The 21,379-nt window shown below is 38.4% G+C and overlaps 1 protein-coding gene across 5 annotated transcripts in view; it reads left to right on the top strand.

Annotated features, from left to right (window-relative positions):
• Nucleotides 1-9,338: 9,338 nt before the first annotated feature.
• The window catches only part of LOC308664800 (uncharacterized protein C1orf21), a 284,374-nt gene continuing 272,333 nt past the window's right edge, over nucleotides 9,339-21,379 (top strand). For all 5 annotated transcript variants that reach the window (XM_081322312.1, XM_081322314.1, XM_081322313.1 and 2 more), the window contains exon 1: nucleotides 9,339-9,622. The gene's annotated coding sequence lies outside the window, so the exon portion shown is untranslated. The remainder of the gene's footprint in view (nucleotides 9,623-21,379) is intronic.

The following is a 21,379-nucleotide window of genomic DNA, read 5'->3' as shown; positions in this document are numbered from 1 at the left end:
TTTTTGTGTGTGTGTGCAAAAAAAGGTGCCAGAACGCCATTCTGAGCATTCTATGAGAAAAAAAGCCCTGTTTTTATGTTTTAATATTATGATTCTAAAAATTATTTTTTCCTATTGTAAGTTGCCCCAAACCTCGCCATGTGGATTACATACAAATATTATATAATCGGTAAATAAAGGTAGAACGTATGTTAAATATACATCAAATGATAATATGCTTCCTTACAAAGTCAATTCTTGCTCAATGACAGACCAAGGAATTAACTCGGAAAGGCAAAAGGAAAATCTAGAAGAGGTCTGTGCAACTTGTAGAAGGGAAAGGCCCACACTGATAAATTAAAAATCTTTGTGGTCTGCAAAGGAATGCTGGTGGGCTAATCAATGATTTGGTGATTAGAGGAGCATCTACAGTGTTGGAGCTCGTGGTCATGGTAAGCCATGGAGGCACTAGGCAACATGACTTTCAGGGCAGTGGTGGTGATTTTATTACTTTTTTTTAAAAAAAGGTCTGTGCTCTGTCCAAGGGTGCTTGGTAGGCTGCATGTACATGCCTGGTCTAGAATTTATTTTGGAGCATTCAATTATCTAGAGCAGGCATGTCAAACTCATTTTGTTTGAGGCAACTTCTTATAAAAGAATTGCCATTAATTTGTTTTAATAAAATAATTTAAATCAATTTTTCACTTGATTTCAAATTAAATGAACTATATTGGTTGACAATGAGATTTTCTTTTTTTAGTACAATTGCCAAATTCAATAAACTGGTTTTAGGTATATGTGTGCACTAACTATTTCAACTCCAATACACTTTAACAACATATTCTATTTGTAAATGAATGCAAATGCAAATTATACATTTTTTGTGCAAAAATAAAACAAAGTAACAGATTTAAGAGCTGTTACCATTAGTTATCCTTAGATAAAAAATAATTCCATCATCCAAAACTTTGTTATACTGTATTTAACGAACAGATGGTTTGGGATTAAAAAAAAAGACTGACTACGTTTGATTTTGTATCACCATGGCATTAAAACAAAATTCAAACAGTGTATGAAAAATAAAGGTTCCCTAAACGTCTGCTGGCTATATCTAGATATTTTCCTTGATAGCACTCTATTGCCTTCTTTTTAGCCTTTTTTTCAACTTCCCAGCTTAAAAAAGGCAAGGCACCGGGAGCTGAAAGTTACAGAGACTGTTTAAGCAGGTTGCTAGGCAATGTGTTCATATGGCCCTTCTTACCCTCCCACTTTTAAATTAGCCTGTACGGATCGCATTTCCTTCGATTTGAGCCATCTGAAGGCCCATCGCTGCGATGAATTCTGCTGCTCTGCAACCTGGCTGCCTGAGAAGAATTTGGCTCTCCGGAACAACTTCCTTTAGGTTTTTGTGTGTGTGTTTGTGCAAAAAAAAAAGGTGCTGGAACACTGTTCTGAGCATTCTATGGGGAAAAAGGCCCTGCCCATACTTCAGAAGAAAGGAGCGGGTGGACACAGATGAAACTTCAGCAGCAAGGTCCCAGAGGTGCCTTTTCACAAAGCAACTGTACTTTCTTTTTTCTCTTTGAAGACGTTTTGCTTCTCATCCAAAAAGCTTCTTCAGTTCTGACTGGGGAATGGAAGGATTTATATTCCTTGCAGATAGCTGGTCATTTGCATTCTTTTAGGGAGTCATTAAATCCTTCCATTCCCCACCATCCAGTTAGAGCTGAAGAAGCTTCTTGGAAGAGAAGTGAAACATCTTCAAAGAGAAAAAAAGTTCAGTTGCCTCATGAAAGAGCACCTTTGGGACAAACATGACCTAGATCAGGGGTCCCCAACCCCTGGTCTGTGGACCAGCACCGGGCCACAGCATGCCAGTAACCGGGCCGCACAAACAAGCAAAGCCCCATTTATGGGATGCAGGCAGCAACAAAACCATGCCCTCTTGTCCACAGAAAAATCTTTCTCCACTGTCCCTGATGCCCAAAAGGTTGGGGGCCTCACTGAGAATCTCCACCATCATTCAGCAAGGGCTTTGTAGTACATCACCATTACCCAATCAACTGCTATAAAATGCAGAGGAAGTGGGAAAGACTGTTTCTCCTTGTTGATTGTAAATTGGAAGTGTTGGCAGGAATTAAGTGATCAGAAGAGTGGGACTGGAGATGGCAATCAGCAAAGGGAGGAAAAGTGGGAAAGCACTGGCAGAATACTCAGGAGAGTGGCACTTGAACAGATTAAAGCAGTTCTTGGGGGTCTGGAAGAAAAAAAAATGACAAGGATCCCCTCAAACCATATACTGATCTTATATATTATTAGTTTATTTCACTCAGTTGAAAATGTAAAAATAATCTGTGGCATCATGCCAAGGCCCATCTCAATTCATTGGTTTGGATGGTGGTTCTGGAATGGTTGCAAGCAGAAGATGGAGATACAGTCCTTTCCTGTTGCTGTTCCCACCAAGTGAAGACATAATAGCTACAGTTGGAAGTAGCACAGGCTTTTCAAAACTAAAAGCATATGCTTGACCTATACAATTCTTTCTCTATTACTGGTTGAATTTCTCAACTTCATTATACAGAGAAAAAATATGATTTGCTTAAATTTATCTTGAAGAGATTAATTAAATGCTTCTGTGATAGACATATTATGCCTGAATATAAGATGCTTAATTTCAATTTATATCATACTAATCAAATGAATTTTCTAACTTAACTTTCTGAAGTTAAATCCACCTTATACTGTAGTTCTAAAATTTTAATTATACTCCTTCATGAAATATGAAATGTACCTATGTCATAGTTTTTTATTCTGTTGTGATTTTGCTCTGAATTATTTTTCAACAAAATCCAGCACTTCCTATATCAGAGGAAATCAAGTGTTAGCTTTTGCTTGTTTAGAAATTTGAGTACTTTTGGTCAATGAAGCAACATTTCAAGATATCTAGACATTAATAATTTCTCTTCCTACTCAGGAAACTATTTTGTACCTTCTCAAATCTCTTACTTTGTAGAAACTTTTTTTTCAAATACAATAAAATTTTAATATCAGATTTAATTAAAATACATTAATGTTGCCAATTTTATACACCCTGTGCAGAAATAAAGTCAATATCCCTCAGTTAGTTTGCACCTGTTTTTGGACAGATGATATGCTGCTAAGGAATGTACCAACTATTCTGCTCTGAGTCGAGACCAGGAATAGGCAAACTTGGCTCTTTTATGACTCATGGACTTCAACTCCCAGAATTCCTGAGCCAGCATGGCTGGCTCAGGAATTCTGGGAGTTGAAGTCCATGAGTCATAAAAGAGCCAAGGCTGCCTACCCCTGGTCTAGACAAAGAGTTTGTCTTTGTTGAAATGTCAATATTTTATATACTGTTTTTTTTTTGCCTAATGCTTTGCATTGAAACTCAACATTAAGAAAACCAAAATCATGGCATCCAGCCCTTTCAATTACTGGCAAATAGATGGGGAAGAAATGGAGGTAGCGACAGAATTTATTTTCCTGGGCTTCAAGATCACCACAGATGGGGACTGCAGCCAAGAAATTAAAAGACGCTTGCTCCTCGGGAGGAAAGCTATGGCAAATCTAGACAGCATACTAAAAAGCAGAGACATCACCCTGCCAACAAAAGTGCATATAGTCAAGGCCATGGTTTTGCCAGTTGCAATGTATGGCTGTGAAAGCTGGACCATAAGAAAGGCTGAGCGCCAAAGAATTCAGGCCTTTGAACTATGGTGCTGGAGAAGACTCCTGCGAGTCCCTTGGACTGCAAGGCGTTCAAACCGGTCAGTCCTAGAAGAGACCAACCCTGACTGCTTTTTAAAAGGCCAGATCCTGAAATTGAAACTCAAATACGTTGGCCATCTAATGAGAAGGAAGGACTCAATGGAGCAGAGCCTAATGCTGGGAAAGATTGAGGGCAATAGAAGAAGGGGACGACAGAGAATGAGGTGGCTGGATGGAGTCACTGAAGCAGTAGGCGTGAGCTTAAATGGACTCCAGAAGATGGTAGAGGACAGGAAGGCCTGGAGGAATGTTGTCCATGGGGTTGTGATGGATCAGACACGACTTCGCAACTAACAACAACAAAAAAGGTAAAAAAGGATATATGCAGTGTTATCTTCATTTTAGATGTCAAAATGGTTTTGTGGCTCCCAGTGTTTTTTTTTTCTGTGGGAAACGGGTCCAAATGGCTCTTTGAGTGTTTAAGGTTGCTGACCCCTGCTCTAGGCCCCCAAAATCAAAGGGTAAATATGGTTCTGTATTTTAAAGATCAGATGGATCAACACTTTCCATACAAGATGACAAAATTAATGAACTAAAGTATAATGTGAAGAGTTATTTCAATTTGTTGTTGTTGTTGTTAGTTGCGAAGTTATGTCCGACCCATCGTGACCCCATAGACAACGTTCCTCCTGGCCTTCCTATCCTCTACCATCTTCTGTAGTCCATTTACGCTCACACCTACTGCTTCAGTGACTCCATCCAGCCACCTCATTCTCTGTCGTCCCCTTCTTCTATTGCCCTCAATCTTTCCCAGCATTAGGCTCTTCTCCAGTGAGTCCTTCCTTCTCATTAGGTGGCCAAAGTATTTGAGTTTTAGCTTCAGGATCTGGCCTTCCAAAGAACAGTCAGGGTTCATCTCCTCTAGGACTGACCAGTTGAACGCCTTGCAGTCCAAGGGACTCGCAGGAGTCTTCTCCAAAGGCCTCAATTCTTTGACAGGGTGATGTCTCTGCTTTTTAGTGTGCTGTCTAGATTTGCCACGGCTTTCCTCCCCAAGAGGAAGCGTCTTTTAATTTCTTGGCTACAGTCCCCATCTGCAATGATCTCGGCGCCCAGGAAAGTAAAATCTGTCACTAATTCCATTTCTTCCCCATCTATTTGTCAGGAATTGAGAGGGCCAGATGCCATGATCTTGGTTTTCTTAATGTTAAGTTTCAAGCCAACTTTTGCACTCTCCTTCTTCACCTGCAACAAGAGGCTCTTCAGTTCCTCTTCACTTTCTGCCATTAGAGTGGTATCATCTGCATATCTTAGGTTGTTGATATATATATTTTTTAATCCCATTTATATCCCTCCCTTCTCCGAAGACTCAGGGCGGCTTACAATCTAAAGCACAAATCAATGTGCTTAGCAATAGCCTTCATTCTATGTATATGCCTGCTTATTAGGGCTTTTGCCCCCCCCAAGTGGCATTATAACAAAGTCAGCTTATTGCCCCCAACAATCTGGGTCCTCATTTTACCTACCTTAGAAGGATGGAAGGCTGAGTCAACCTTGAGCCTGGTGGGACTCGAACCTGCACTAATTGCAGGCAGCTGGTGTTACTTAAGGAGGCATTAGCCCACTGCTCCACCAAGGCTCTCCCGGCAACCTTAATTCCAACTTTTGATTCATCTAGCCCTGCCTTTCTCATGATGTGCTCTGCATATAAGTTAAACAGGCAGGTCGACAGTATACAGCCTTGCCGGACTCCTTTCCCAATTTTGAACCAATCAGTGGTTCCGTGTCCAGTTCTCACTGTTGCTTCTTGACCTGCATATAGGTTTCTCAAGAGACAAATAAAATGGTCTGGTACTCCCATTTCTTTAAGAAGTTGCCACAGTTTGTTGTGATCCACACAATCAAATGCTTTAGCATAGTCAATGAAGCAGAAGTAGATGTTTTTCTGGAACTCCCTAGCTTTCTCCATGATCCAGTGTATGTTGACAATTTGATCTCTAGTTCCTCTGCCTCTTTGAAATCCTGCCTGTACTTCTGGTAGTTCTCGATCCACATACTGCTGGAGTCTAGCTTGTAGGATTTTAAACATAACTTTACTAGCATGTGAAATGAGTGCAATGGTGCAATAGTTTGAACATTCTTTGGCACTGCCTTTCTTTGGAATTGGAATGTAAACTGGTCTTTTCCAATCCTGTGGCCCCTGTTTTCCAAATTTGCTGGCAAATTGAGTGTAGCACTTTTACTGCATCGTCTTTTAAGATTTTGAATAGCTCAGCTGGAATACTGTCACCTACACTAGCTTTGTTGTTGCTCAGCTTTCCTAAGGCCCACTTCACTTCACATTCTAGGATGTCTGGCTCAAGGTCAGTGACCACCTCATTGTGGTTATCAGGGATGTTAAGCTCGTTCTTGTATACTTCTTCTGTGTAATTTTGTCACCTCTTCTTAATCTCTTCTGCCTCTGTTAGGTCCTTGCCATTTTGGTCCTTTATCATACCCATTTTTGCATGAAACTTTCCCTTCATCTCTTCAATTTTCTTGAAAAGATCTTTGGTCCTCCCTATTCTATTGTTTTCTTCTTTGCACTGTTCATTTAAGAAGGCATTCTTATCTCTTCTAGCTATTTTCTGGAATTCTGCATTCAATTGGGCGTATCTTTCTTTTTCTCCCTTGCCTTTTGCTTCCCTGCTTTCCTCAGCTATTTGCAAAGCTTCCTCAGACAGCCATTTTGCTTTCTTGCATTTCTTTTTCTTTGGGATGGTTTTGGTTGCTACCTCTTGTACAATGTTGCGAACCTCCATCCATAGTTCTTCAGGCACTCTATCAGATCTAATTCCTTAAATCTATTTGTCACCTCTACTGTCAGGGATATGATTTAGTTCATACCTGAGTGGCCTAGTGCTTTTCCCTACTTTCTTCAGTTTAAGCCTAAATTTTGCAGCGAGAAGCTCGTGGTCTGAGCCACAGTCAGCTCCTGGTCTTGTTTTTACTGACTGTATAGAGCTTCTCCATCTTGGCCTGCAGAGCATATAGTCAATCTGATTTCTCTGTTGATCGTCTGGTGATGTCCATGTGTAGAGCCGTCTCTTGGGTTGTTGGAAAAGAGTGTTTGCTATGACCATCATATTCTCTTGACAAAATTCTATCAGCCTGTGTCCTGCTTCATTTTGTACTCCAAGGCCAAACTTGCCTGTTATTCTAGTTATCGTTTGGCTTCCTACGTTAGCATTCACATTCACATCATTTTTGGTGTTATTTCTATAAGGTGCTGTAGGGCTTCATAGAACCGGTCAATTTCATCTTCTTCAGCACTGGTGGTTGGGGCATAGACTTGGACTACTGTGATATTGAATGGTTTGCCTTGGGTTCGAACTGAGATCATTCTGTCATTTGGGGGATTGTATCCCAGTATTGCTTTTCCTACTCTTTTATTGACTATGAAGGCTACTCCATTTCTTCTGAGGGATTCTTGCCCCCAGTAGTATACCTGATGGTCATCTGAATGAAATTCACCCATTCCTGTCCATTTTAGTTCGCTGATTCCTAAGATGTCGATGTTCAGTCTTGTCATCTCTTGTTTGACAACGTCCAGCTTTCCTTGATTCATGGATCTTACATTCCAGGTTGCTATGGAGAAAAAAATCTTTACAGCATCGGACTTTCCTTTCACCACCAGACACATCCACAGCTGAGCATCCTTTCGGCTTTGGCCCAGTCGCTTCATTCTTTCTGGCGCTACTAGTACTAGCCCTCTGCTCTTCCCCAGTAGTATATTGGACGCCTTCCGACCTGAGGGGCTCATCTTCCAGTGTCATATCTTTTTTCCTTTTGGTACTGTCCATAGGGTTTTCATGGCAAAGATACTGGAGTGAGTTCCCATTTCCTTCTCCAGTGGATCATATTTTGTCGGAACTCTCTGTTATGACCTGTCTGTCTTGGGTGGCCCTGCACAGCATAGCTCATAGCTTCATTGAATTATGCAAGCCCCTTCACCATGACAAGGCAGTAATCCATGAAGGCGAGTTATTTCAATACTTTTAGACAATTTCTCTCTCTGGTATATTGATCTGTTGACTACAATGGACAACAACAAGCAAAGCTAAAGATATTGTATCTCATAGGATGCAATGAGAAGAAAGAGTGTATGGCAGAGGGGCTCAAATGAATCTTTTACAGAATCAATTTTCTTGATTCTAAAGATCTGAAACTGACTCAAGACTTATGTATATTCAATAATCCATTCCAATATGGACAGTTTTGTAGCCAACAAATTATTAGCCAACAAGGAAGCTAGAGTAGATATCCATGTCTGGAGATTTGAAAATGAGGATTATGATTTTTGTTTAGATGAAAAAAGCTATTGTAATGTAGTGATTGCCACCAGAGACATCCAGACTTCTGGCAAGCCATTCTTGCTCAGTGTAAACTGCTACACAAGACTGTTATGAGATACTCTGTGTGTGTGACAGAGAACTTCATAGGTTATTCTACTCTACCTGAAGTAAGAGTAAGATAAAATGCAATAAATAGAACTGCGAAGTGGTGCCACACACCAGAGTTCTCCCTTGTGGTGAACAGATTTGTATCTTTCCAGGAGCACCAGAAGGAAAACATTGTGGAAAACATTACACCCCATCTTTGCATCCAGCAGAGTACAATGCTTACGTGCCAAAACAAATTTTATCATGTAACAGTAGAGATGAGTGATACAATTTCTGAATAGCAGTAGTTTTAAAAAGGTCCCTGAACATAAAATACTTGAAGAGAAAGAAAAAAAGCCCTCCCCCTCTTGTGCTACTGTTTTATCTGCAGAAAGCTGATTATTGAGAGGCTGAGAGGTAGGAAGGCTTCATTGGTCCAGTATTGGTCCAGAACATCCAAATTTTGCTCAATGGATATAGTCTAGATTTGGGACTGGGTACCAAGAGGTGGAACAACGCTGGACTGTACCATTCTAGAATGCAATGGGAATTGTTCTACTCCGGCAATTGCTTTGTTTTGACACTGGACACCAAATGAGATTTTTCCAGAGCAGAATAAAGAACGCAGCGATAGAAAACGTTTGCGGTCGTTCCTTCTTTTGCAGTAACTTTTCTAGATAAAGCCCCACTCAGGCACGATATTTCCCCTTCCCACTCCCGCGTTTGCCACCAAAAGTGGTCCAGCCGAGCCAAACATCGCAGGCTTCTACCGCTTCATTTTGACGCCTCTGTCGGCGCAGCGCGTAATTGAAGGGGGCGGGGTCTCTCCTTCTGCGGGCTTCTGAGTGGCGCCAGGTGTGATAACCAGCTGTTTCTCCTACCCTCGCTTCCCCCCCCATCCCGTTTTGCAATTTTGTCAAGTGGCTGGAAAAAAAAAGAAGGATGCTTTTTGCGTGGGCACCCTGGGCCGGAGGGAGGAGTTTCGCTCCGGAAGGCTGAGAGGGATCAGTAGGACATGCGTAAGGGAAGAGCAGGCTGTAACGCGCCTCACTGCTCCCACGTCCTTCTCGTTTTCCATTTATTTCTTCCCGGCCGAGTTCCTCTTTCTCCTTTTCCAGAGCCGTTGCTGCGCGTCCCGCCCCTTCCTCGCTTCGGTCCCGCCTCCGACTCCCCGGAGAGGCCGCCCAGCGCCAGCCTGTTTGCCTAGGCTGCTGCTGCTGCTGCTGCCGCCTGCCAGCTCGCTCGCTCCCTAGCCCGCCAGCCCCTCGCGCTTGCTCTCTCCCTGCTGCCTCGTCGGTCGTCGCGCGGACAGGCTGCAGCACGCGACCTTCTCTTGCCCCCACCCCACCCCGTCCGGCCGAGAAGCAGCCGGAGCAGCCCGCCAACTAGCAAGCCGCGCCGTCAATCGGGACCTGAAACACAGAAGGCACTTCTTGCAAGCCCGGTCGTCGGGGCGGGCGGCCAGGCCATTCGGCAGTGGAGCTCCTAAGGTGAGTATACACACACACACACACACACAGAGCCTCGAAATCTCTCGGATCGCCCCTCTTGTGCATGTAAACTCGCGCCCGTCAAAAGACTCGTCTGAGCCTGAGCGTGGAAGGGAGAGAAATGGGGATCTGCCGCTGGCGCTGGAAGGAAAACGATGCCGCTTCTGCCTTTTCCAGTCCTTGGGAGGCCCGGCATTCGCACTTTGGACGTTAGCGTAAGCTGCGACCAAGAAGAGCTTGGCGCTGAGCAAAGGCACCCAAGCATCCCCTCGAGCAAGTTGCCAAGACGAGCATCTTTCTCGATACGGGGGTTTGTTTATATGGGTTGGCAGGTGATTAGGCCCTCCAGGATTTCGGCTCCGTCTTTCTTCTCTCTCTCCCTCCCTCCCCCTCCCCCTCTCTCCCATTCAATGTTGACCTTTTTGCTTGTTTGTTTGTTTTAGTATTTTCGGATTGGAATGCCTTCTGCTAGGTGACAAGCAATGGTTTGATTGATTAGGGAAAATAATCAGATTTCTCATTTTGTTCGGTTCCAGTTATTCTAGAGAAGAAGAAAAGAAATAGATGAATGTCTCTGTTGTTTATTTTTGTATGCATGTTGTTTCCCATAGAGGAATTCAGTCAAAAATACTTCTTAGTGCTATACTGGGAGCCAGACTTAATTGGAATATTCCAGTCATGTAGCTGCTGGCAGTTGTTTGAAGGACTATTTGAAATTTACCTATTGTTTTTGCCTTTCGCTTGTATAAGTTAACCAATAATAATAAAGTTCCCTTTTGGAATTTTTTTTTTAGAAAAATTCTGATCTTAAAATGCTGCTGTTATCCTCTCCGGTTTAAAAGGAAATGCATTTCAACATGCAATACCTATAAAAAGTCAGCATTTACATTATTGCTGACTTAACTGTAGATATCAGACTTTGCTTCCCCTCGCATGATGATATATATGTATGTATGTATGTATGTGTATGTGTAAATGTGTATATGTATATGTGTGTGTATATATATATATATATATATATATGTGTGTGTGTGTGTGTGTGTGTATATATATATATATATATATATATATATATATATATATATATATATATATATATATATATATACATACATATACACATGTAATGTGTGTGTATACACACACATGTATGTATGTGTGTATGTATGTATGTACATACTTTGCAGTTTTATACTTCCTCCCAAAGAGGCCAGTGGAGGGCTTCCTGTTTGTTTTCAAGCTGCATTTAGTGTGAGTAGTAGTAACAGGCGTTTCCCTACAGTCTCTCCAATTAGTGCATAAATGCTTCATTTCTTTAGGAGTGTCAGTAATTTGGGGTTGTTACAGTATTGCAAACTTGGAAGAGCTAGCTATTTATTTATTTATTTATTTGCCATTCATTGGTTCAGTTGTATTTTTAGAAATATCAATTGCATTAGAGAGCCATTCTTGCACAAAATTTTCTTTGTGAGATTTATACTGCTATGAATTTTCCTGTTTGTGATTGAAAGCTGCTGTTTGCTGCTTATGTATGTATGCCAATGAAGAATAATTCTGGAATGGTGGGTTGAGTTTGCCCATTGCATGCTCAGTATTCAAAGGCATGAATTGAAATGGCTAGGGAATTCTGGGAGTTGAAGTCCACACAGTTGTCAAGGTTGGAGAGTTCTGCCCTACAGCTTCAACATTACAGTCAGACTGTTCAATTTGTCTGATAGATGATTTCAAATGCACTGCTGTTCAGTAAAATCAAATTGCATGTGCTATTCATTTGATGCTGAGAAGAGTTTCTATTTGCAAGAGACCACTTAGAATTCAAAAGGAATTAGTTTATCTGGTATAGCCCCTTCTCAGTTCTTGAAGCTGAAATACAATGACAAATTTTTCCCAACACATGTTGATTTATCTTTTTTAAAATCCTCTTCAGAAGGGAGGAGGTTTTTTATAAACTTTCATAGACACTTGCCCTAATGCTGAGAAGTTTTAATACTTGACATTTTCTGTAAATGATATTTCCCTGTATTATATAATCATTCACAGTATCCTTTTGGATGGACAGATTTATTTACACATTAACTTCATTGGTCTCTATTTAAATATTTTGATTAAATCCATACATACCTCTCTTAATATTCTGAGTTGGGTAAAAAATGATTCAGATTATTTAGTTGATGCTGTCTTGCCTGATTGTCTAGGCTAGGGAATGTCTTAGTCATATAGACAAGTTGATATGAAATTTGTTTTCAGTCTTCTGAAAATATATAATCATATTTTAATATAAGAAAAACAAGACTAGTTTTATTAACACTGAAACATTGTAAGTAAGTTACTAGATGCCTCAGTGTAACAAGGAAGCCCTAATCCTTAATTGAATCATATACCAAATGTAATAGCATGATGTAGAAAAGGGATTCAAACTAGCAATTTACTGTACTTGCACATAATTTTTGTCTTCTCATTACTGGCTGTTAGGTCTGAGTGTGTAGGTGATTCTATTTTGATATCTTAAAACATTTAATAGCATCACAATTATAATTATAACAGAAAGCTGATATATTTTTTAGGCTCTACATTTTGTCGTTGTACACCTCAGGAAGTTTTTTTTTATTAAATTCTGATTAATTATTTGCAAAATTTAAAGACATGGAAGAACTGTCAGCAATTCTGTCTGTGTGGTAGTGTTGGCAGGGGAAAAGATTTAAGCACTGAGATTGTTCAAAATTCTGGTTTGCAAATATGTTGCTAATACCTGTACAATAGTGTTCAAAATGACAAGACCCAAGAATTATGACATTTTTAATCAATTTGGTAACATATGTTGAAACTCCACATCATGTTCTTTTTTTGTTTTTGATAGCTTATGTTATAGCAGCAGCAGAGCAGAGCAGGGTGTGTGTTTTGTTGTGCAATAATGTTTGGCGGCTGAAAGCCATTTTTCACTTTCTATCTTGCATCAGGCTTTGGGACTGGGTGTTAGTAGACAACATCTGTGCATAGTTCCATCTTACAACATTAAATATTCTTCAAGATTAACAGATAAAAGGTGGATGCTTTTGTCCAAAAGAAATGTTTTTTTAAAGTGAACTTCAGTCTTTCACATCACTGCAATACTAATGTTCATATTTCTGTTTCCTCCCTTATTTTTTTCCCTGCTCTCTGATTTCCATATGTGGTCTTACAACTTTTTAGGCATTTATTTCTATCTTATTTGACCAATATAGTTGTGTATGTGGGTTTATGTATACACGCATTTGGAAATGTCAGGTTATAGACTGGAACATGATGTGAAAATTGTCGCTTTTTGTCATTTACTCATGATTGGTTTACGGGATAGTTTTCGGGGTGATAAATATTTCATCATTCAGAAAGTGCTTTGTATAATAATTGTTTTTGACTAATACTTGGTGATGGTTTGAAGAGAGTGATAACTGCATATTTTACTCCATAGTTCTAAGATTTGGTGCAAGAGGCCTCTATTGTGATTAAATGCTTGTCATGCAGTGATACTTGGTAGAGTTAGGGCCATAGTACTGATCCTGGAGTTAGTAAGCAACATAGAATTGAAGAAATATCTTGCTATTGAGTTTAGAAAATGGACTTTTTAAGTATGGGTGTGGAGGTTGGGGTAAAAATAACACTGTGGTGGGCCTGTCTGTTGCTATGCCAACAGTGCTCTCTGAGCTGTTACATTGTTCAGTTGCAGGTTGCTTTATTCAGTATAGGTTTGCTAAAAACATAACAACAACAACCTATGTTTCCTGGCATGGCTGTGCTACATGATACAGTGGCTGGGGGTATAGTTGAGCAAAGTAGATGAGCCATTTAAGGAAGTTTCCCTGTTTCAGTTGTGACTGAGGAACATCCCTATCTGTGGCTAGTGGTTTATGGTTTGCATACTGAATGGCTGTTTTTAGACTGAACTGAGTTATCCCTGTATATATCCTTAATTCTGTTATATTTATATTGTGAACTTTAGGGGTTATCGTTGCCCTCATAGCAAGCAACATGAATAGATAAAGAGTGACTTCTTACACAATCGCAGACCACACAGGGTCTTGGGTTCACTGCTGTATGTGTGTATCTTCCTAACTGCTTCCTTTGGGGCAATTATGTCTGACATAATGAATTGGTCTATGTCTCTTTCTATAGCATATGCATGTGACAGTATTTTGCATGTGTTTGTTTTCTAGCCCTGTGAGCTATGGGCAGAAAATGTGAAAGGACGGAAAGGAGCTCTTGCTTCTTTTTAATTAAACTTTTCTATCTTTGATTCAGATAAAGAGTATAATTTATATCAAAATGTATATGGCTTTGGTTTTCATTTTTGTATAATTCTACAATGTTTGGATTAGGTGGACACACAAATAAGTACCTTATATCAGAGATACTTTTTTCCATTGAAAAGGGGGATCAGACAAAACTATCTGTGACTATATTTTATTGTTCTATACATCTGAAGTGTTGGACTATATTCTAGAAATAGAAGAAAGTTGCTTATGCTGTCGAAGAATCTTATTTCTCTTGACTGGAGGTTTGTACTTTTAAAAGAATCAATATGATACAATAATTAAAATGTTGAACTGGGTCTAAGAAGGCCCAATTCAAATCCTACTTTGATGACTTGGCCAAGCATTATTTTTCATTCTAAAAAGAGCTATTTTGACAAGATAGAATGAGGGAAGGTTTCCATTAGTGCTGCCTTTTGTTTCAGAAGAAAGACAGGATATACGTACAATAATAAGAATAACAAAATAAATACACCTATAAGAGGACTGATGAACAACTTCCATAATTATTGTACCTAGAAAATGGAGATCCAGGGATATATGAGAGATGCGTGAACAAGTTTGAAAAAAAACTAATCTTCCTCTTGAGAAAAAGTAGTATGACTTGTTCTACTTAACATACTATCAACCTTTTAAAGTCCTCATTAGTTCCTTTCCCATCAGCCTTCTGGAGTGATTATAACAATATTCTGCTCATTCTTTAAATGCAAGTAGATAATATATCATTGAAAGGATGATCTTCATTTTGGAATCTCAAATACAGGTAGTCCTTGACTTACAGCCATTTGTTTAGTAGCAGTTCAAAATTATAAGAGCCCTGAAAAAAGTGACTTATGACTGTTTTTCACACTTTGTGTTTTTCACGCTATGACCTTTGTAGCATCTTCATGGTCATGTGAACAAAATTTGGGTGCTTGGCAACCGGCATGTATCTGTGACAGTTGCAGCATCCTGGGGTTATGTGGTCACTATTTGTAACCTTCCCAGCTGGCTTCCAACAAGCAAAGTCAATGGGGGAAGCCAGATTTGCTTAACAACTTCATGATTCGCTTAACATCTACAATGATTCACTTACCAACCGTAGTAAAAAGTCATAAAATGGGGCACAACTCACTTAACAACTGCCTTGCTTAGCAATGGAAATTTTGGCCTTAATTGTGGTCTTAAGTCAAGGACTACTTGTAGTATAGAATAATTGACTAAGAAATGTCAATTTGCATTTTAATTTACAGTATGTTATTGTTAAGAAACATCAATTTTTATTTTTTTTATTTATGTTACATATAATCTAATGCACAGCTAATGTAGCTAATCATAATTGCAGCTCTAGAAGCTGGCCTCCAAATGAACAAACAGAACAAACAGGGTTCTATGTTGAATATCTGTATATTTCAGCCAGACATATCCCTGGAACCACTTTCATATTATCAGTCAGAATCATAAAGAGGAGGACAAAAATGAAAAATAAATGGAATTTATATTCAACGCTGGAGCAAAATTTGTTTTCTTTTTCATGCATGTATGTTTGCCATATGCCATATAGGTAGCTATGCAGGTCTCAACAGTGCTTGGATGAGAGGTCACTTAGAATCCCAAGTAAATCCCTTTACAATTAATGACAAATAAAAAAAATACTGCCATGATTTATCTTCTAACCTGAGGTGAACATGGGGTTGGAAAGAGATTCCTAATTCTTAATCATAGTCCAAAGCATTTTTGGAGTAATAAACATAATATAAATTTCTTTAAGTTTCTTGAGACTATTGTATTTTCAAAAGCTGATTTCTTTATAGTTAGAAAGATTGCCTCAGGGGCCAACAAATAACGCTTACACAAATTGTTGTAATGGGAGTTAAAACTTACACATTCATTTATTTCTCAAATATAGTTTAATAAAACTCACTTCGCAGAAAATACCTTCTGAATGATCATCTGAGGATAATGTTTAGCCAGTAGCCAAAATGGTTAAGAATTTGGGGTTTCATGGTCTCAAAATAATAGGAAACTCTAGGATTAATTATATCTGTTGCATGTAACACTAACTAGTGGAAACAAGTGTAGTGCTGTTCAAGCTAGAGTTAAACTAATGAACAGATTGTGTATGAGACAACATTTTTGTTTCCTATTGCTTTAGATCTACTGTGGTTTATGTATTCAGAAATATTACAAATCATTCTATTGGTAAATAAATAAAGGTAGCAACATTGTATACATGCAGTTGAATGTAAGTTTAAAGGTTGCAGTAAAATATATCATTAAGGGTGGCATTTTTTCATGAAACAATAGTGCTTAAAGCTGATCCTTATAATCTTGAGATCCCGCAAAAGCTCATCAGAGTATTTTCAAATCAAAAACAATATATAGGTAGTTCTCGGCTTATGATCACAATTGGGCCCAAACTTTATGTTATTAAGTGAGACATTTGTTTAAGTGAGTTTTGCCCCATTTGCAACCTTTCTTGCCACAGTTGTTAAGTGAATCATTGCAGTTTAGTAACATAGTTGTTAAGTGAATCTGGCTTCCTCATTAACTTTGCTTGTCAGAAGTCGCAAAAACTAATCACATGACCTCAGGACATTGCAACTCATAAATCTGAACCAGTCATGAAGCATCCAAATTTTGAACACATGACTATGGGGAGGTTGCAATGGTCTAAGTGTGAAAAACGATCATAAGTCACTTTTTTCAGTGCTGTTGTAACTTTATTGGTCACTAAATGAACTGTTGTAAGTTGAGGAAAAGGAATTTCATTGTTTTTGTGTCATTTTTGACCTGCAGCTTTAGATATGTTTTTAGTCTTTATGTAATGCAAACTATATATTAAAATTCAGGGAAAATGAAAATATATTCTAAATGTACAAATAATTTTTGTCCTATTTTGGTGTTATAGATGTTTTGTCTCTGTGGATACTGTACTGTCAATTTCTGTTTTAATGATTACAAGTCTTAGGATTTTTACTGTCAAATGTTTAGGTCTTTGTAAATTTTCAGCCCTTGTTTCTCTCATGAGGTAGAACCTGAACATTTGGGAATAGAAAATTTGCCTGCATATCTTAAATTTAGGACTATCTGCAGTCTTAAGTGGAGCTGAGGCTGAGAAATAAAATAAGGACCACTTCTTAATAAGGCAAAACTTTAGGGGAGGAGCTAAAAAGAGTGGTCTCTAGCTCATTCTTAATAAGTTAATAAGGTGGTTCAACTAGAGAGGCAGGTGCATCTATTATGATGTGGTACTGTGTGAAAACCAGACCATTGTGGCTAGTTCAAATAATAGCTTTATGTAGGACCAAAGTAGAAATTATTGTGGCAGTTTCTAAAAATGAAATTTAGTAGAGTTTCAGCTAGTGAAAAGACTTTTTCTCCATAGAAACATTGCTCAGTAGTAGTGAAGATATAGATAAATGAAGTTTGATGATTGACTTTGTCACATTGGCTAGATTAGAAACATAAATTGAGGGAGATCCTGATTCTAATCTATTCTTTGGCACAATCTTTAAACCTTAATTGTAGGTGGCTTTTTTTGTACTTGCAGACCACATGTATTATGTTTTGTTTTTCCTTTGCTGCAACGCCTACAGGAACACACTACCTTGTCCTGACACACACTTTGGGGATTATTGCCATTCGCTCATGGTTTATCTGATCCCTGCAGCAATGATTTATATTAATAAGCTATTAATGGAACAGTTACAGAACCCTTAAAAAAACACGAGCACAGCAGGCAAATGTGTTCATTAGCCAGATTAATTTCTGATCTAAGGGGGAACTTGGGGGGTGGGGGTGGAATTCATGGCAAATTAATTGTCTCTGAAGGAGAAGGGATATCATTGCGGTGGAGATTGGAGGTCAAATGGTAACTTCTGGCCAGCAAAGTTTCTCTGGAAAAAGGAGAGATCATGAGATCACCACCTGCACTCTGAAGAGTTGCTCCTCATGAGTAGATCACAGGAACTGAGGTTTTTGCATTTGGCTGGTGAGTTGAGTGATTCCAATCAAGAAAAAATGATCAAAGGTGCTAAAGGATATGGCTTATTTGAAATGCCTTCAGTTCTATAAAAGGAACACAAATGCTGTTGAATATTCATATGCAGTGGATGGATATAAGTTATTCCTTTATGATTTCTCAAACATAAAATCACACATTTTTTTAGGTTAGAAACAATAGCACAAGGGTCTTCAAACAAGGCCCTTTTATGATTTGTGGCTCCCAGAATTCCTCAGCCAGCTATGGGATTGACTCAACTTCATTAGTAAGATTAGTCATTGTTTCTGGACTTATTCTAAAAAATAAAAAGATAAATAGCAACATGAAAAGATAATGAGTGTTGGGAAGAAAATAAAAAATGTTTCTTTGTCCATTTCCAAAATATGGCTGATAATTCTGTGCTGTTTTACTTTTGAGTTTGCCCACAGATGTGGAATACTTTTGATTATGAATAGTACTGTATTTCTACAATGAAAGATTGCTGATTGATTTAAGAACCAAAATGGTCTTCATATATACTGTTCATTTTTTATGCTCAGACTGTTTGATTTGGTTCAACAATTACATTCCAGCTGTAAAAGGACATACATGACCTTTGTCCATTTTTATGCAGTCCTTATGCTTATGTGGTTTATGTTCTTTGTATAAACTCTTGATTTGGATCTGAGAGAGATGGTTGCAAATTCCAACACAGCAGTGGCCTTTTGAGAGTTCTGCATATATCATTCTTCCTTAGTTCAGTAATCTATAAAGAAGGTGTACAATTATTTACATATTATGACTGTTGTAAACATATGCTAAGTATGTAACAGCATTTCTATAGTATAAGAATGAGACGTGCTTTAAGTGAATAAATTTACCATAATTCCTGTTCGTATTAATGAATTTTCATATTAGCTTACAATTTCTCTATTATTTTGTTTTGCTTTTAATTTCCACTCGCATGTACTTCTACATTGCCCAAAGTATGCTTAATATGTATGCAAATTGTTTAAATCTAAATTGCTTAAACCAGGACACAAAATTGCAGATTGTGTTGTTTTCTTTCTCTCTTTTTCTTTTCTAGTACTAATTGAGTCAAAGTCTACATGGTAATATAGGTTTCCTCATTTGTGTTAAGCTAATGTTTGAATAGTTCTTAGTGATCTAATAAGTTGATGGAGCTGGCAGAGATGGCTAAATTGACTGTTTTGATTAAAGAAAAGAATACAAGTACCTTCGTTTCTACATGGAGACTGCTTCTGGACTTTGTGCTTTAGGTGGAAAAAATGAAACTTTGATTCTGGGTTTACTGATTTGATTGATTTGTTGTTACAGAAATGGCTAGTTTTTACTATTGTGAAAAAGTAAAAAGTTGAGCTCAATGTTAATTCTTTATTCTACTGCAACAGGGGAAGTCTGGAAGTCAATCTCTCTTTTTTTTCCCTCCCTTTCCCTTCCTTTCTTCTCCCTTTTTCCTCCCCATTGTGTCCTACTATTTGCTTTGTAGTTTGTATTTTACTTCACAACTTAAAAAAATGTTATTTTAAAAAATGAAAAAATAAAATAGTTCTTAGTGGTCTAGTTCATATACTGTAGATAATGCTAAGCCATACACCATTTAATACTATATCCCCCAAAGACAGCCCTATCCACAATGAAAGGGTTTTCATGGATGTACCACTTGATTTACATGTTTAACAACGTGCTGATTAAGCAATTGCTGGAATCTTTTTTTTTATGCCCAAGGAAGTTCTTGCTCATTATTACTCAATGTTTGGGGTTTCCTCAGTTCTTTTGGCAGTAGATATTACTGGTGATGGGCCAGTAGATATAATAAAATGCAGTAATCATCATGCAAATAATCTATTGTCTGTTTAATATGAGTCTGCGTCATAAACTTAATTGCTTCCTTGCCACTTTTTTATCCCAAATTATTGATAGTTGGAAGTTGAGTTCTCCTCTATCCCAGTGGTCAGACTATTTGATAGCCTGACAGAAGAATAGTTGGTCATTCTTGCTTCCTTGGTCTATAATGTTTTTCTCACATAAATTTTAATTGAAAAAAATCACTTCAGGTTAGTTTTTCTTTTTGGTTGCTGATGTATCACCCAACCTTGATCTGGTGTTCTTTTTATATAACTTTTTTTAATTTAAATCTCTTTGATTGAACTGCTTGATTATTAAAAGGAATTGCCTGTATGACTGTGACCATTTAAATGGCATAAGCTAAATCTGTTTTTTTTAGCCTACCATGTGTTCTGTTCTTTGGCATTGCTTCATAGCAAAAAAATACCTTGGAATGTTTGCAGCTTGTTATCATTACACCATATATATCAGTTAGAACCATCTTTTGAATCGCTGGCAAGGCATCAATGTACAGTGTACGACCTGTCTTGCTAGCACTGTATTAGTGATGAAGAGTAGATAGTTGGATGCACTAGATCTATTATCTAAGCCAGACATGTCAAACACAAGGCCCGGGGGCCGGATCCTGCCCGCGAAGTGGTTTCATGCGGCCCGCGAAGCCATCCTGGAAACAGTGAGGGAACAGCCCCCACTGCCTTGGCCCTGGCCCAGAGACCCTCCTTCTGCCAGAGACCCTCAGATCTGTCCCACTCCTGCCCAGGCCCCCATAGGCACCCTTGATGCGAATGATGTAGAGCTGGCCACGCCCACCCAGTAGGCCATACGCACTCTAGCCACGCCCACCCAGGCCACACCCACCCGGATCCTTGAGGGCAACCGCAATGCTGATGCGGCCCTCAATGAAATTGAGTTTGACACCCCTGATCTAAGCCTTTACAGATTTTATTGTGAAGCACCTATGTGCATACATACTGTACATAGGCCAGCAAAATATCCCTCCCAAAACACCTTACAATGCTACAAGCATTTGATTCAGAACTCATTCCTTGAGATACATGGTAACATGTGTATTCTGTGTAGATGTCTGCTTATATAGTTTGTTCATGAGATGTGTGTAATTGTTTTTAGTAAGCTTTTCAATATATCAGACTTCATTGATGAATATATATGTGTATGTGTGTATAAAGTGAAAGACAACTTAACACATTATAGTGAAAAGCTTACCGTAGTTACTGTGAAGTCCTAAGCATGAGAATTTTTTAAAAGAAACTTGCAGATTTAATTAACTGTAAAAGTTAATTTAAAAAAATCACAGTTTTTGTATTCTCATAGCATGTTATGCTCACATAAACCATGTTATAGCTTAAGTGATGATCTGGTCAACACAGGTTGGGTTTCACAAAACAAATAGAAACACATTTAAATCTAATCTGCTGCAACTTAGCCATATACAGTACTAAACTTATTTCAAGGAAGAGGAATGAAATAAAATAGAACTTTATTTTCAAAGAGGAAAATTATATAGAACAAGAATAAGGACATCTAATAAATTCATCTAATAAATTTCTGTTTAGAATTCTTCCCTAGCGATATATATTACTGATTTTTCTGAATAGCAGATACTTGTAATTAAGGAAA

The sequence above is a fragment of the Vipera berus genome, assembly GCF_964194415.1.
Source record: "Vipera berus genome assembly, chromosome: 3".
In the NCBI taxonomy this organism is placed as follows: domain Eukaryota; kingdom Metazoa; phylum Chordata; class Lepidosauria; order Squamata; family Viperidae; genus Vipera; species Vipera berus.
This window is presented reverse-complemented; position numbering and strand designations above follow the sequence as displayed.